Below are 16,941 nucleotides of genomic sequence, written 5' to 3'. Positions count from 1 at the left end.
CCTGGCCCACCGCTCGGGCTCAGCCTCCATCTCACACAGCCACCTCAGGGCCCTTAGCCCCACCGGGACACAGACCTGCCACTTGCACTCCCATCCCCGGCCTCAGCTTCAGTCCAGGCCCCACCTCCTGGCCCTAGCATCAAACTCACTCCAGACCCGGAGTAACCCCGAGTGAGGACTGATCACACCCCATTAAGGCCTGGACCTCCTGAGACTTGATCCGTGAGTGAGCGGGACTGAGTTTTCTGTGTGAGGCCTGCCCAGTGAAACTACAAGGCGAATATTCTCATTTTCATTGGGTTCCTCAAAACAAATGCTCAGACCCTGGCAACAGCCTGAAAGCAGTTGTCATGGAACTGGCAGTAGCCCGTGGGGGAAGGAGAGCTGCCAGTGCCCGGGAGCCAAAGCCTGCTGCCCACTCTGATGCAGATGCGGAAAAACTGGCAGGACGAAGCGGGAGGGGGTGTGTGTCACACTTGGCTGGAGTGGGAGGGAGAGTAGTGATCCGTCACCCAGGAGGCCCATACTCGTGCAGGGGGCTGGCTGTGGACGTGCACAGGGCCCTGCTGGTCACCAGCATCCCGGAGGACCTGGAAAAGGCAGCCATCGAAGCCGTCCTGCAGCCAGCCTTCCCGCGCCAGGGCACGTTCAGGTTGAGGAACACGAGGGACGTGAGGGAGGAGAAGGCCAAGGCCGCCTTCATGGAGTTTGTGGCGGACATTAATCACGGTGCCACCCCCAGGGGGACCCCGGGCAAGGACGGCGTCTGGAGGGTTCTGTGCAAGGACACGAGATTCCTGAGGCGGAAGAAACTGTCCTGAGGCAGCTGCTGCATGGAAGGCTCCCACGGGCCGCAGTGGCCAGGGCCCCCGGGGACTCGTCTGCCGATTCAGAGACCCAGGCCCCGTTCCTGGTGCAGCCAGCAGGGCTAGCAAGGGCTGTGCGGCGGTGGGGAGGGGGGGTCTCAGAAATAGAGCCAGAGACAAAACGAGGGGCCGAGGAGGACCGCCATTTACCTCCGCAAAAGAGAAGCTGAAGGATTCTTCCATCAGAGCCTGGGCCTCGAGATCGCAGAGGTGGAAGAGGAGGACTTGGGCAGGGATAAGTGGCAATGCCAGCGCGCGCTACGCAACACTCCAAACGGCTGCGAGGAAGCCGTGCAGAGAGACGTGGATGAGGCAGTCAGTCTCCATGGAGTTCTTGGCCCTGGTGACCATTTTGGACAAAGCCAAGAAGAAAGTGACAGAGAAAGAGCCCCCCGAGGTGATCAGCTTGAGCGTCACAGAAGCCAGGAGCGGCATCTGCAACACGGTGGCTCTCGTGGCCACAAGGGACACACCTGCTGAGGTGCTCAAGGGCAGTGCTTCAGGAGGTGAGTCTGAGGAATGAGGCAACCAGGTCACCCAGAAGGGCATGGAGAACCCCGAGTTCTAGACATCGTGGCCTACAGGATTTCATCAGACATCAAAACCTGCAGAGAGACGTTGAAAATCGCTTCTGTGATCGAGTCGCTGGGCTGGAGCGAAAAGAAAGACAAGAAAGCTGCCCTGCCCGAGGTCTTGTCCGTCATGGCCAAGGACACTTCTGGAACCTGAGTGAAGGTGGAGGAGGCAGGCCGCCAGGTGGACGCCGTGGTCCTGAGGAAGACCAAAGCCGGCGCTCACCTGCTGGGATGCATCTCCACCATGGCTGAGCCTCGGACCACCTGCAAAGGGAAGAAGGCTCCCGGTGGCCCGCTGGCGGGCTGGGGCGAGGACGAGGAAGATGAGGGCGGCCCCCTGGAGCTAGCGGTGCTCCTGGATGCCCGGGACATGGCCGAGGTGATAGGAAGAAAAGGAAAAGGCCTGGCAGAGCGGGAGGTTCAGATGCGCCAAAGGCAACCTCGGGGAGGTCTTGGCGCTGCGGGCGGCCCGCGGGAACAGGGAGTCGGAGGACGTGGAGAGCGAGGAGTCTGAGCCCGAGGACCGCGCGTCCAGGAAGCCCCGGGCCAAGCGGGCCCGCCCGGCCTTTAGGGCCCTGGGTCGGGCGGGCTTGGGCAGCGGCTTCCGCCCCGTCGGGGACCCGCAAATCCCGAAGGGGAGGCGGCGGCCCCGGCGGGCTGGGCATCCCTCCCGAGACGGAAGCCCAGGACGAGGAGGCAGGAAGCAATAGCAGGAAGGGGCGCGCGGGCGCTGGGGCGCAGGCCAAGGGCGGCCAGCCCAGGGCTCGGCCGCCCGCCGGCTCCAAGTCCACGCGTGAGAAGAAGGCTGGTCGGGGCAAGAGGCTGCCCCCCAAGTTGCCGCTAAGGCCACGGCGAGGCTGCAGCTGCCGGTGGGGCCCCAGCTCCGCCCCTCGGCCCTCCCCGCCGCGGAAGCGGGAATCGCTGCACCGTGGGCACTGAGCTCTAAAGTGCGCGCCCGCCCATCGCTCGCTCCCCTGTCCTTTCAGTCCCTCCTTTGCAGGTGACGCGAGCGAGTCCAAGGGAAGAAGGAAGAGTGTAACGGGCGCCCGCGGAGGCAGCAGCCCTAGGTGATGGGACGGGGTCTCAGGCCCCCCCAGCGGGATTGTCTTTGGGTCTCCCGCGTTAGCGCAGGGGTGAGCGTGTCCGTGGACACCGGGCACCGGGCGAGGCCAGCAGTGCCAGTGAGTTCTTTCTGGCTGTTCGTAGAGCCCCATCCCTTCCAGACTCATGCTTCTGGCCAGCGTCTCTGTGCCCCTGTCCTCCACCCCAGTCTGATGGGGGCCGGGCTCTGTGCTGGAGGCTCGGCCACCCAGCCGCGCGGGGGCGTCAGGATGTAGCTGAGCCTTCAGTCAGGAAGGCTGAACCTCCCTGCTGGGGGAGGAGATGATTCCAGGGAGAGAAGCCTGAGAGGCAGAGGGGTTGCTCCTGGGGGAGGGGAAAAGAGGTGGGGGAGGGAAAGGGAGGGACGGGGCTCTGGTGACCAGGACCAAGGAAGGAGGGGAAGGAAGAGAGAGAGAGAGACCCACACCTGCCCTGCCCATCTGAAGTGTAGCTGGTACAAATGCACCAGCTCCTCAAGGCCAGAGCCACCTGCTGGTGCCCAGACACCGAATCTGTCACTCAACCTGCACGGTGTTTTCAAAAAATGGTTATTATTTGAAACATTGTCTTTTTAAAAAAATATTTATTTATTTATTTTTGGCTGCGTTGAGTCTTCGTTGCTGCACGCGGGCTTTCTCTAGTTGCGGCGAACGGGGCTACTCTGTTGCAGTTTTCAGGCTTCTCGTTGCGGTGGCTTCTCTTGTTGTGGAGCACGGGCTCTAGGCGCGTGGGCTTCAGCAGTTGTGGTGCGCGGGCTTAGTTGCTCTGTGGCCTGTGGGATCTTCCCGGACCAGGGCACAAACCTGTGTCCCCTGCATCAGCAGGGGGATTCTTACCCACTGCGCCACCAGGGATGTCCTATTTGCAACATTTTCAATTTGGGACAATTCCCATACAGAGTGTTGGCTTTTCTCTGCAGTACCAGGCGGTGCTCCTCCCATGGGCCTGTGGTTCCCCCTGCACATTCCACGAGCTGCCCCGACCTCCCGTGGGCTGACTGTCCCCTCAGCGCTGGCCTGGTAGCCCCTGACTTAAGGTGATAGGGTTCCCCAGTTCGCTGTCTGAGTAAATCAAAGGCCAGAGGGAACTCTGAGGGGGGACCTGTGAGGGGCTGAGGCTGGTCTGGGCCAGTGTCGGAGCTGCCCCAGGACCTGTCTTTAGAGGGGAGGAAATGCCCCCAGAAAGGAGCCACAGCCTGGCCTTAGAGTCCCCCCAAGTAGCCTGGCCTGGCGCTGTCAGGGGTCAGCACGTGCTGTCCAAGTGAAGACGCTTCTGGGTTGTGTCCGTGTCCGTGTGGTGACACGGGCACCAGCCCCCTCTGCCCATCGCAATGTTTTCCCTGAATCGCTATCTCCACCACTGCCCCTCCAGGTCCCCTTGTCCTGGGGCCAATTGTGTATCTGTGTCCAAGTTCCCGTGCCGGGAGGGAGCCCTGCACATCTCGAGGGAGGCACAGGGGCCTGGGGGGGGGGTGTCCCCACAGCCCAGCTGGACGGTCCGAGCCCCACCTCGGGACACCCAGGGGCAGAAGGTGACTCAGGAGCTGCTTCCCCGGTCGTGGTCGGAAGTGGCCCCCTCTGGGCTGCAGGGACCTTCCCGGGGACAGAGAGGAGCCGACCCTGGAACAGGCCAGGGTGGACCTGGGGCTGGGGACGAAGCCCCTTCCTCCCCGGGAGGCTGAGGGACCTTGGGGGCCTGGCCCTGGGCTGAGCAGCCTCCGGCAATGTGTGGGGTGGCGAGGCCCCACGTGCGACTTCTCCCTGTGTCACCTGGGATCCTGCAGTCAACTGAGTTAAGCACCTGGCCTGGTCTCTGGGTGCTCCGTGCAATGGGGGAGGGGAGCATCTAAGGCTGGGTAACAGATGCCCACGTGTCATGGCTGATGTGTGGCCAGAACACCCTGGAAACACCCTGTCTCTGTTTTACACCCAGTGTCCTTTGCTTCTTCAGTGCCTGGGCCCCCGCCTGGCCCTTAGCCCAGCATCATCTCATCCTGAGCAAGTAGGATGAGACGATGCTGGGCTAAGTATAATTAAGCTCCACCTCTTGAAGGGAAGAGCATCAAAGAATTTGTGGTCATATTGTAAGATCACCACAGAGATCTTTATCATTTCTTGGCTCATTTTCTGCCAAACCCATACAAATTAAAGCTGCATTTGCACAGGGGGAGAAATGGTTGGCAGTTCCTGGGATTTTCTCCGTTCTCCATCACAGCACGTGCTCATGCATATAAGGATTTGCTTGGGACTAAGAGGTAAAAGGTATGTAATGGGCTCAAGGGCACATTCCTTCATTTCTTAACAGCACCTTCTGGTTCCATAGGAATTCACAGTTTCCGTCCTGTCTAGATCTAGGGCACATTGAGACAGATAGGGAAATTACAGCAGAGATTCATTACAGGGCAAAAAGGAAGCCCAGTGCCTCATTAGGAACATTTTCAGGGACAAGTTAAAGAATACTCATTTAGTAGTGATTTAAACATAGCAAGAAGTCAAGCAGTGGGAGGTGCTGGGTTTGATTTAGCAGCTCAACAATGTGAATTTCAGAGTGTGCAATTTCCCTGGCTTCTCCTCATAGTCACAAAATGGCTGCAGCAGCTCCAGACATCATATTCATACACCATGTTCAAAGACAGGAAGTAGGGGAGTGCAGAAAGCAGGAAATTTCTCCTCCTTAAGGGTAGGAAAGCCTTTTCCCAGAAGCCCCCAGCAGATCTCCTTTTATATCACTTTGACCAGTACGTGATCACATGGCTACCCCCCTGACAAAGGGTGGAGTTGATTAAGGTCAAGGAAGCTCTGTCTGACACCTGAATAAAATCCAGTTTTTGTTAGGAAGAAAGAGGGGCAGGGATAGCTTTGTGGATAGGCAGTAAACAGTATTTCATACATGTTCTGGTTATCTATTGCTGTATAACAAACTACCCCAAAACTTCATACCTTAAATCAACAAATATTTTGCACACATTCATCTCTTCTCCATGCGGCATTGGCTAGGGATACCTCTACTGAGAGCTAAGGATCCTCTTCTAAGATACCTCACCCCTTTGGCTGGCAAGTTTGGGCTGACTGTCACCAAGAAAACTATTCCTAATCGATTCACATACCATGGAATATGCTATACAAGTGCTTCCCACGCCTGATCTCATGGACTCTGTGCAGCACCCCTATAATGGAGTTACCATGATTTCCATTTTAATGAGGCCCAGGGAAGTTTAGAGCCTTCTGCATCATCACACAAAGGGTGCGTGTCAGAGCTGGGCTCTTTGAACCCAAACCTTCTGGGCTCCAAAGCCTGTTCCATTAAGCTCAGTATTTCCCAGCTCTCTGGATGCACTCTGCCTCTTCCTGCCCCCTCCAGAAATCACGTGACAATGAAAGCGGGGCAGAGTGTGGTTGCTATAGAAACAGCTCCGAATCCACTCTGGTTTATAAAATCGAGCGCATCCCGTGCTGACTTGTACTGCGTTAGCACAGGTTACCTATGACCTGCGGGAGACACGCGGGGGGTGGCGGGGGCGTGTGGGGCTGCTTCTGATTGACTCACTGCTTATGAGTCACAGCTGTGACTGTAGGTGTCGCTGTAACAAATACCCCGACATCTCAGCGGCTCGCGGCAGCAAAGGTTTGTTTCTCAGGCGTGTTGTTACACATCTGTGCAGTGGGCTGTGGATACTCCCCATTCTAGAAGCCTAAGGGGCAACCCTCATTTGGGTGTCTTCTTCTGATGCTGGCAGGTCAATGGCCAAACCTGCAGCGTCTGTCACAGCTTCCGCTGGTATCGGGCACTCGGCACATCCCCTCGCAACTGGACCAAGGCAAATCACAAGCCGCCTTGATTCTTGGGAGTCGCCAGCTACTTGGCGACAATCAGGAATGTGTACCCTCCTTAGAGGATCGGTGAACGAATGGAACGATAGAATAATCTAACCCTCCACCGTCACACAGCAAAGGCAAAACCTCTTCCCGTGGGGCTTTTGAGCTCTTGTCTCCTGCACTAGGCTGTGCACTTGTCTGTCAGGTTTGGGGATCAGACTGTCCTCAGCTGAGCCCCTCGCTGCCCTGAGCCTCAACGTCCTCATCTGTAAAATTCAGCCTCGGGTGTTCTTGTGAGGTTGGGCTGTGATCGTTCATGAAAAGCATTTAGTACAGCCCAGGGCACGAGATAAACCTAAGCCTTGGCTATGAGGGTGTTAGGAGCCGGAGGCTGGGATGATGCGTGGGTTTGGAGCGCCTTCTGCTGGAAGAAGACATAACAGCAGGGCTGCCCAGGCCGGGGACCACTCTGCATCTCAGAACCTCATCTGTAACCATGACCTAATGATGATGTCAACATCGTGCGATTGCTTGAGGACTGATGGTGTTAATGCATGTAAAATTACTAGAGTAATGTGATGAATTAAAGGTAAGTGCAAACTCTTTATCCTTCTCCCCATCTGGAGGTGGAGTTTATTAGAATGAAGTTGTAGTCACATTGAGGCTGCCTGCTTCTGCATACGGACTTTTGGAACATTTGCTCTCGGGAAACTCTGTCGGAAGACCCAGCCGCCAAGTTTTGGGAAGCCGAGCCACATGGAGAGGCTGTGGGTAGACGCTGCAGTTGAGAATCCCAGCTGAGGCACTAAGAGTTTGTTCCCTAAACTACACTATACCATTTGATGGAGGGTAGAGAACCCCACCCAAAACAAATCCTTTGTAGCAGAAGATTTAGATCTAACGGCTGAGGGAAACACTACATATTTGTAATTTGGGCTTACTATGCCCCCAGGAAAGTGAGCAAATCCAGAAGCCTTTTGGGACTGTTCAAAGAAGGACTTCCCAAGAGTATAGGAGGAATGTATGGCTGATTAATAGAACAGTTTCCTGTTTTCCAACAGGAAACTTGGGTATATATGCATGATGACGAATCACTCATCTTCTGGTGAAATTTTTTTAATCCTTTTTTTTTTTTTTTTTTTTTTCTGGCTGCACGCAGCATATGGGATCTCGGTTCCCTGACCAGGAATCAAACCCGTGCCCCCTGCAGTGGAATCACAGAGTCCTAATCACTGGACCGCCAGGGAATTCTTGGAAATTTTTTAAAATAATTCTCAAGGACTTACATTCTGCATTGGTTAGGGCTATGGTTGAAGCTGTTGGCTGCAAGTTCCAAAGGTGCTGATGGGTGTATGTATTTTCTTGAGCTGCCATAACTAAGCACGACAGCCTGGTGGCTTAAACAACAGAAATTAATTTTCTCACAATTCTGAAGGCCAGGAGTCTGAGATCAAGGTGTCAGCAGGGTTGGTTTCTTCTGAGGCCTCTCTCCTTGCCTTGCAGGTGGCTGTCGTCTTCTCCCTGTGTCCTCACAAGCTCTGCCCTGTGTGTGTGTCTGTGTCCTAATTTCCTCTTCTTATACCATCAGTCCTATTGGATTAGGGCCTTTTAATCCAATTTAAGCTCATTTAACTTAGTTGCCTCTCTAAGCATTTTATCTCCAAATACAGTCACATTCGAAGGTGCTGGGGGTTAGGACTTCAACATATGAATTTGGAGAATGACACAATTCAGCCCATAACAATAGGAAACTCTGGCCTGGAGAGACTGTTGAAAAAATATTTTCCGGGCAGGTGGGGGAAGGTTCTGGTTAAGTTTCAAGAATGTAAGATCCTTACAAACAGGGACCAGTGCCTGATTGTTCACTGTTAAATCCCCAATGCCCTGCACTGTGTGTGGCACAGAGGAGAAAATAAATGTTCGTTGAATGAATGAATGAATGTATGAATGAATGAGAAGCTTGCCTGTAAGAGGTCATTTTAACCCTACTGGTTTTGTGTTGATACCTTCTGGAATGTAACTCTTCACCCTGAGGCCATAGTTCCTACAAAGCATGTTTCAAATGTTTGTGGTGAGAGGGGCTTCCCTGGTGGTGCACTGGTTAAGAACCCGCCTGCCAACGCAAAGGACATGGGTTCGAGCCCTGGTCTGGGAAGACCCCACAGGCCGCAGAGCAACTAAGTCCATGCGCCACAACTACTGAGCCTGTGCTCTAGAGCCCGTGAGCCACAACTACTGAGCCCACATGCCACAACTATTGAAGCCTGCGCTCCTGGAGCCCATGATCCACACTGCAATGAGAAGCCCACGTACCGCCACGAAGAGTAGCCCCCACTCACGCACAGCAACGAAGACCCAAAGCAGCCAAAAATAAATAAATTAATTAATTAAAAAAATATTTGTGGTGAGAAACCTCATTCACTGCACATCTAAAAAATAGGAAAGAGAATGCATCACTCCAGCTGGAAATATTTAACTCCCTGATTAAAGCATCACTAATCCTGTTATAATTAACTCACCTTGTCCAGAAAGTGGGAAGGGTCTCCTGGAGTTAAGAAACGGATTGGTGTGCTTTTTCTCCTTTTATAAGTTTATGTAAGTAAAAGGAAAATAAAGTTATAGCAGCTTCATTTTCACATCAGCTACCTGGTCTCTGGATATCTGAGTTTGGGAGCTCTGCTCTAGCGCAATCTGGAAAGGAGCATGGATCAGCAAGGGGTGTTTTGGCTACAAGTTACAGATAACCAAACTGACAGCAGACATAAGCAAAAAGGATATTTCTTAGCTTTTTAACTAAAATTTTGGAGGAAGGAGGCTTCTGGGTTTAATCAGTCAAGTATGTTATCAAGAACCTAGAATGTTTCTATTCCTCCACTTATTAGCTTTTGCCTTCCAGCTTGTTGCCTTATGGTTACAAAATGGCTGCCAAGCTCCAGGCATCACCTTTTCACACAAAAAGCAAAAAGCAGGGAGGTGGGGGTGATGAGAGAGTCCTTTCCTCTCATGCCTCTCCTCTTTTATCCAGCAGTGAAAATATTTCCAAAAAGCCCTCAGCATACTCATTGGCCAGAACTGGCTCACTGCATACCAGTAGCTGCAGGGGAGTCTGGGAAAGAAGGGAGCTGGCTTTTTTAGCTTTTATAGTTTCACAGTAGTATGTAGGAAAGGGGCTGGAAGTGATTGTTAGATCAGCCAATCAACATTATTAACGACTGAGGTGCACTCATGCCCACCGAAAAAATAATTTTTATAAGTTTTTAAAAATAAACTTATTTTATTTATTTATTTATTTTTGGCTGTATTGGGTCTTCATTGCTGCACACAGGCTTTCTCTAGTTGCCGTGAGTGGGGGCTACTCTTCATTGTGGTGTGCAGGCTTCTCATTGCAGTGGCTTCTCTTGTTGCAGAGCACAGGCTCTAGACATGCAGGTTTCAGTAGTTGTGGCGCATGTGGCGCATGGCATGTGAGATCTTCCTGGACCAGGGCTCAAACCTGTGTCCCCTGCACGGGCAGGCAGCTTCTTAACCACTGCGCCACCAGGGAAGCCCACAAAAATAATTGTTAAACATCAAAACAAAGAGAGAGAGATGAAGCTGTCCCTTCTCTCCTGCAGCTTCAGTGGGAGGGTTACTACCTCTTATCATAAGTCTTTCTAAAGAATCAGCTTCGAGGGGACTCCCTGGCCGTCCAGTGGTTAGGACTCTGCGCTTTCACTGCCCAGGACGTTGGTCAGGGAACCAATATCCCCGTAAGCCACACGGTGTGGCCAAAAGACAAAAATTAAAATTAAAAAATAAAATAAAAATCAGTTTCCATAAAGTGGCAGATTGAGAATAATCCCCAAACATCCATATTGTTTTCCTGTACAGCCAGGAGGCTTGAGTGAATTTTCCTGTTACCAGCCTCCTCTGTTCTCTGTTCAATTTAAGCCTGTCCTTGGAAAGAGAATTTGAACAAGAGTCTGGGAGATTCTCTTAGAAACTGTTGCAATTTCCAAAGAAAAATAACCTCCCAAAGAAGCCTACTTTTCTGATTGGCTGTCTTCCTTGATATTTGTTGCCATGGTGTTAACAAGATTAAATAGTCTATTTTTTAAAGAATAAATAACCATAGGTCTTCTCTATCAAATCAGGAAAAGACTATTTCTATCCTTCCACGAACATTATGAAATAAAGGCCCAAGTCTTTTCTAGACTTGCTTTTTAACAAAGAAATCGAAAGTCTCATCCCAACTAAATTAACAAAAGCGTTTATCACAACGTCTACTCTCCTGCTAATGCCAAGTATTGCTATCGGATTCAGCGCGCCATCTGGTGGTCGGTGAGAGAACAGCAGGACTGTATCTACCGCAAGTCGCCCGGTTTGCGATATGTACTGTTACGGCAGCCCTAACAAATAATACCACAGGTTTGTTTCTGGTGGTCTTAGACTGAATGGGCCAGAACACCTGACTGCTTTGACCAACAAAATATGACAGAAGTGACATTATGCCAGTCCTGGACCCAGCCTTTAGAGAACAAGCAGCTTCCATTGTGACCTCTTGGAGCCCTGATCTGCCATGTAAGAATTGCAACCACCCCAAGGGCATCCTGCAGTGAGAAGGCCCAGGAGAATCGAAGCTCCAGGCCTGTGAGTGAAGAAGCCATCTTGAAAATGTATCCTCCAGCCCCAGCTGCCTCAGCCGATGCCACGCAGAGCCGAGATGAACATCCAACCAAGGCCTTTCTGACTTCCTGACCCACAAAATTGTGAACTCCAGTTTCTAGGTACTTGATAAATGTCTGTTGGATCGTTCAATGTATAAACGCCCTCCTCCTTCTCCACAGCCACTTTCCTTCGGCTTCTAGTGTCTCTCACTGTTCTTCTGCATCACAGCTACCCCTGGTCCTCCTGATGATTCCTTTTTTCTCACTTTCTTGAGCTTCCATCCTCCAGAGGCTTTGTGATCTAATCCCAGAAGCGACATACCTTTTTTTTTTTTTGCCATATTGTATTTGTTAGAAGCCAGCCACTACATCTGACCTACCCCCAAAGGGGTATAAATCTCAGAAGGATGTAAATGCCTGGTGGCGGGATCGTTGGAGACCATCTTAGAGGTTGCCTATCACAAGTACATGAGTTAAGGTGATTATAAATATGACCACGGCTCCATCTGGTGGGAAATGCTGGTAAACAACAGAATATGTGACAAACTGGGGAGTTTTAACAATTCGGACTCCATGAAACACAGAAAACACAGGACACCCAGTTAAACTTAAATCTCAGAAAAACATCGAATACCTTTTTTAGTGTAAGTATGTCCCATGCAATGATCCGTACATACTTATTCTAAAAAATAACTCATTGAACACCAAGGGAGGGGCATCCACGGAACCTTTGGCTATCCAGCCCGGAACTCAGACACAGGGCTGGTGGGGTCGGCAGAATAATGGCCCCCAAAGATGTCCACGTCTGAATCCCCGGAACCCGTGAAAATATTACTCTACATAACAAAAGGGAATGTTTCGCTGTGATTAATTTAAGGCTGTTGAGATCGGGGACTTCCCTGGTGGTCCAGTGGTTAAGACTTCACACTTCCACTGCAGGGCATGGGATGGGTTCCATCCCTAGTGGGGGAACTGATTCCACACGCCGCACAGAGTGGCCAAAAAAAACAAAAAGAGGCTATTGAGATCAAGAGTTATCTTGGATTCCTTGGGTAGGCCCACTATAAACACCATGGTCTTGATAAGTGTTAGGAGTTGAATTGTGTTCCCCAAAGAGATATATTGAAGTCCTTTCCCCCGGGACCTCAGAACGTTCCCCACAAAGATATATTGAAGTCCTCTCTCTCAGGACCTCAGAATGTGACCTTATTTGGAAATAGCGATGTTGCAGATGTAATTAGTTAAATTAAAATGAGGTCTGGGCTTCCCTGGTGGCGAAGTGGTTAAGAATCCGCCTGCCAGTGCAGGGGACACGGGTTCAAGCCCTGGTCCGGGAAGATCCCACATGCCACGGAGCAACTAAGCCCGTGTGCCACAACTACCGAGCCTGCGCTCTAGAGCCCGTACTCCACAACGAGAGAAGCCACCGCAATGAGAAGCCTGCGCACCGCAATGAAGAGTGGCCCCCGCTCGCCGCAACTAGAGAAAACCCGCGCGCAGGAACGGAGACACAAAGCAGCCAAAAATAAATAAAATAAATTTTTTCAAAAATGAGGTCAGACTGAAGTAGCATGGGTTCTTAATCCAATATAACTGGCGTCTTTATAAGAAGACAAGGTGAGGATGCGAGGGAAGGATGCCATGTAAAGATGGAAGCAGACAGTGCAGTGATGCAGCTGCAAGCTAAGGAATGCCCCGGCCACCCCCAGAAGCTGGAAGAGGCAAGGAAGGATTCCCTTACCGGTTTCAGAGGGAGCTTGGCCCTGCCAACACCTTGATTTCCTTTGTTGTTTTTTTTAAAAATATATTTATTTATTTATTTGGCTGCATCGGGTCTTAGTTACGGCACACGGGATCTTCGTTGCAGCATGCGGGATCTTTCGTTTCCACGCACGGGCTTCTCTCTAGTTGTGGCGCCGGGGCTCCAGAGCATGCGGGCTCAGTAGTTACATCGCGCGGGCTTAGTTGCCCTGAGGCATGTGGAAACTTATTTTCCCGACCAGGGATCAATACTACACCCCTGCATTGGAAGGTAGATTCTTAACCACTGGACCAAAACCATGAGATAATAAATTTCTGTTGTTACAAGTCACCCAATTTGTGGTACTTTGTTACAGTAGCTCTAGAAAACTAATACAGTAAGGAAAAGAGGGATGCCAGAGAGAGAGAGAGAGATGTGATGGTGGAGGTAGAGGTCAGAGAGGGAGAGAATGGAAGATGCTCTGCTGCTGGCTTTGCAGATGGAGAAGAGACGGTTACTGACCAAGGTTCTTGGCCTCCTTAATCAATAGAAATTGATCAGAGGCCAGACAAGAAATTCAGGCAAGGCTTTATTGGGGCCCCTGCTGCAGCAGAGGGGAGCGAGAACAAACAAGAGGTTCTCTTGCTGGCTCGCTCCCTGGGGCCAGGGGGTTGGGGGGCGAGCTTGTTCCTTATATGAGGTGAGGGTAGGGGTGTGTCCAGGGGCCGGGCCGGAGGGGTGGCTTAGGTGTTTTGCCCACCCCTTAGGTGGTGGTGTGTGCAGGGGGCATGCAGCAGTACCCTGCTTTTGCTCCAGGCTCTTCAAAAGTGGCAGTTGGGTTTTTTGGTCTCTTTGTATCTTTGGTCCAGAATTTGCCCCAAGTGCACATGCACGCAGTTATTTTTAGTCCCATACAGTTTCTTTGTATTTTGTTGCTGGAGGAGGGGTGTGTCCAGGTGCAAGCATGGCAGCACTGCAGCAAAGGGTCCCAGGTCCCAGCCTGTCTCAAGACCACAAGCCAAGGAAGGCAGGTGGCTTCTAGACGCTGGAGAAAGGTTAGGAAATGCATTCTCTCCAGAGCTTCCAGAAGGAGCACAGCCCTGCTGACACCTTAATTTAGACATATATAACCCACGTCAATCACCTCTGCTCCAGAACTGTAAGAAAATGCGTACGTGTTATTTTAAGCCACTAAATGTGTGGTGATTTGTTGCAGCGGCAACAGGAAACTGATATGGCTGGGCTGAGGACAAAGATGCAGGCAGGCAGACAGGAAATGTCATTAGAGAGAGAAGCATAGAGACGAATAAGATCAGGGTGAGAGGGTGAAGATGCCTAGAGGGCCTGAGCACGGGGTGGGGGGAGGGGTCAGCCATGTACCATGCACAGACCGGGGAAGGGGAGGCCCTGAGGGAGGCTGGTAAGAAGCCATCAGAGATGATCAGAGTGCAAAGGACAGAAGCCCGGGGCTGACGCCTGTCATTCATGTAGGGTGGGGGGTGGGGGTGGGGGTGGGGGTGGGGCGTGGAGCTCCCACTTCTCAGGGATGGTCCCCACGTCATCTCCGTGCTGATGTCTTCCCCATACGGCTCTCGCACCCAGCCCGGCTGCCGGAGCACCAGGTCCCATTGGGCCTCGGCTGCAGTTACATGCAAACCATGGGTGACGAGTTCCAAAGGTACAAGTGGGAACCTTGAATGGAGAGACTGGAGACAGTGTTTCCCGGTGAGATGCGGTTAATGCGCCAGTTCCACTGGAAAAATGGAAAATCCGAAAGAGCACAAACTTGTCTGTTTTGTCCACCTCTGGATTCCTAGGACCTAGAACAGCAGCTCTTGACGGGGGGGGGGGGGGGGGGGGGGGGGGGGGGGGGGGGGGGCAAGAGACATCTGGCAGTGAAACCTTTTGTCTGTCACAACTGGAGTCAGAAGTGGAGGTGGGGCAGGGATGCTAAATGCCCTACAGTGAACAAGAGAGCCTCCTGAACACACACACGTACACACACACCCCTAAGAATGATCCTGACCATGGCAGACAGAATAATGACCTCCCAAAGCTCTGTGTGTCCTAATCCCCAGAACCGAGGAACATGTTAGAATACATGGCCAAGAAGAATTAGGGTAGCAGATGAAATTAAGGCTGCTAAATCAACCTAAATTAAGGAGACTGGGAATTCCCTGGCCGTCCAGTAGTTAGGACTCCCAGTTCTCACTGCCAAGGGCCTAGGTTTGAGCCTTGTTTGGGGAACAAAGATCCCCACAAGCCACGTGGTGCGGCCTAGATAAATAAATAAATCAATCCAACCGCATAGGAATTAAAAATAAAACAAAATGGGGAGATTATCCTGGATTATCTTGGTGGACCCATGGTAATCATAAGAATCCTTAAAAGTGGAAGAGGAAACAAGAAGAGAGAACCAGAGAGACGGCAGCATGAGAAGGACCTGGCCTGATGTTCCTGGCTTTGAGGATAGAAGAAGGGGCCACAAGCCAAGGAAAGCACGTGGTTTCTAGAAACCGGAAAAGGCAAGGAAAGAGATAACAGATTCTCTACTAAAGCCCCACCACCACAAAAGGAATACAGCCCTGCTGACACCTTGATTTTAGCTCATTAAGACCCATTTTGGACGTCTGACCTTTAGAACCGTCAAAGAATAAATGTGTGTTGTTTCAAGCCAGTAAATTTGAAATCATCTGTCACAGAAGCCATAGGAAACCAATACAGGCCCCAAACGTCAATAGATTTGGTTTCAAGAGAATCTAGCCTTGAACAGCACCTGGCATGCAGTAGCTGCTCAAAAGATATTTCTCGAAGGAATGAATGATTGAAAGTTGGATCTAGGGACTTCCCTGGTGGTCCAGTGGGTGGAACTCTGAGCTCCCAATGCAGGGGGCCCGGGTTTGATTCCTGGTCAGGGAACTAGATCCCGCACGCATGTGGTCACTAAGGGTTCGCATGCTGCAACTAAGAAGCCCTCATGCTGCAACTCAGGCCCAGCGCGGCCAAAATAAATAAATAAATAAATATTTTAAAAAAGAAGGTTGGATCTATACAAATGATTTCCGTTTTGTGACAGAAGAGTGTTTCCTGACTGGTTTCTTAGCCAACAGATTGCTAATGAGAGGTGCCTTTCCACATCATCACCTGTGTTCATTCATTCTGGAATTTCTTTTTCTTTTTTTAAATTTTGGCCACGCAGCATGGCTTGCGGGATCTTTCTTCCCGGACTAGGGACTGAATCTGGGCCCACAGCAGTGAAAGAGTGGAGTCCTAACCACTGGACCACCAGGGAAATCTCTGGAATTTCATCTTTAACCCTGAGGCTGAGATGACCACAAACTTGGCTTACACGTTTGCTACCGGGAGGTGTGCACGAAATAGAACTTATCCCTCAAGTTTGAGATTTAACCCTTTATAATTAAATCACCTCGAGCAGAAGGGCCAGAGGAACTCCTGGAGTTTTGAAAAGAATCTGTGTGCTTTGCCTCCTATCATAAGTTTATGTGAGTAAATATAAAATTAAGTTCGAACAGTTTCAGGGTTTCTGTAAGCTTGATAGGTATATAGTTCACATGCCAGAAAAATCCACCCTTTTAAAGTGTACGAGTCAGTGGTTTGGGGTATATTCCCTGAGCTCTGCAGCCGTTAGCACCATCAATTTTAGAACGTTGTCATCACCTGACAACAGAAATCCTGAAGTGTTCAAACAAAAACTTGTACATCAATGTTCTCAGCAGGATTATTCATGACAGCCAAAAGGTAGTGACAGCCCAAATGGCTATCAACAGATAAATGAATAAACAAAGTACAGTGTATCTGTACAATGGAATAGTATTCAGTCATAAAGAAGGAATGAAGGACTGATACACACTACTTCTTTTCCCCCCACCCCCACCATCCCCTTCTGGCTCTTGCTCTCCTGGCCCTTTGGACACCCTTGTAATAAATCCCCTGCGTTAAATTTCCTCTGCTTGAAACACCTGGAGTAGCTTCTGTTGAGAAGACACAACTCTACAGAGCTCAATTTCTGTGAGTGTATCTCTATTCCAGGCAGAGCACAGCTGGAAAGGGAGCAAGATGAAGGGTGGTTATTATGACAGTGCCTCAACTAAAGACGAATTCTAGGAAAATAGAACTTTTTTTTCAACCTCTACCCGCTCAGGCTGATCCGGGACAAACACCCTTGTTCAGGGGTGT

At 51.0% G+C, this 16,941-nt stretch overlaps 1 pseudogene; it reads left to right on the top strand.

The window, feature by feature from the left end:
- Window positions 1-1,191: 1,191 nt before the first annotated feature.
- LOC132510250 (paraneoplastic antigen-like protein 8B) lies at window positions 1,192-2,380 on the top strand (annotated as a pseudogene).
- Window positions 2,381-16,941: the final 14,561 nt, after the last annotated feature.

This window comes from Lagenorhynchus albirostris, chromosome 19, assembly GCF_949774975.1.
Source record: "Lagenorhynchus albirostris chromosome 19, mLagAlb1.1, whole genome shotgun sequence".
NCBI classification, from domain to species: Eukaryota; Metazoa; Chordata; class Mammalia; order Artiodactyla; family Delphinidae; genus Lagenorhynchus; species Lagenorhynchus albirostris.
This window is presented reverse-complemented; position numbering and strand designations above follow the sequence as displayed.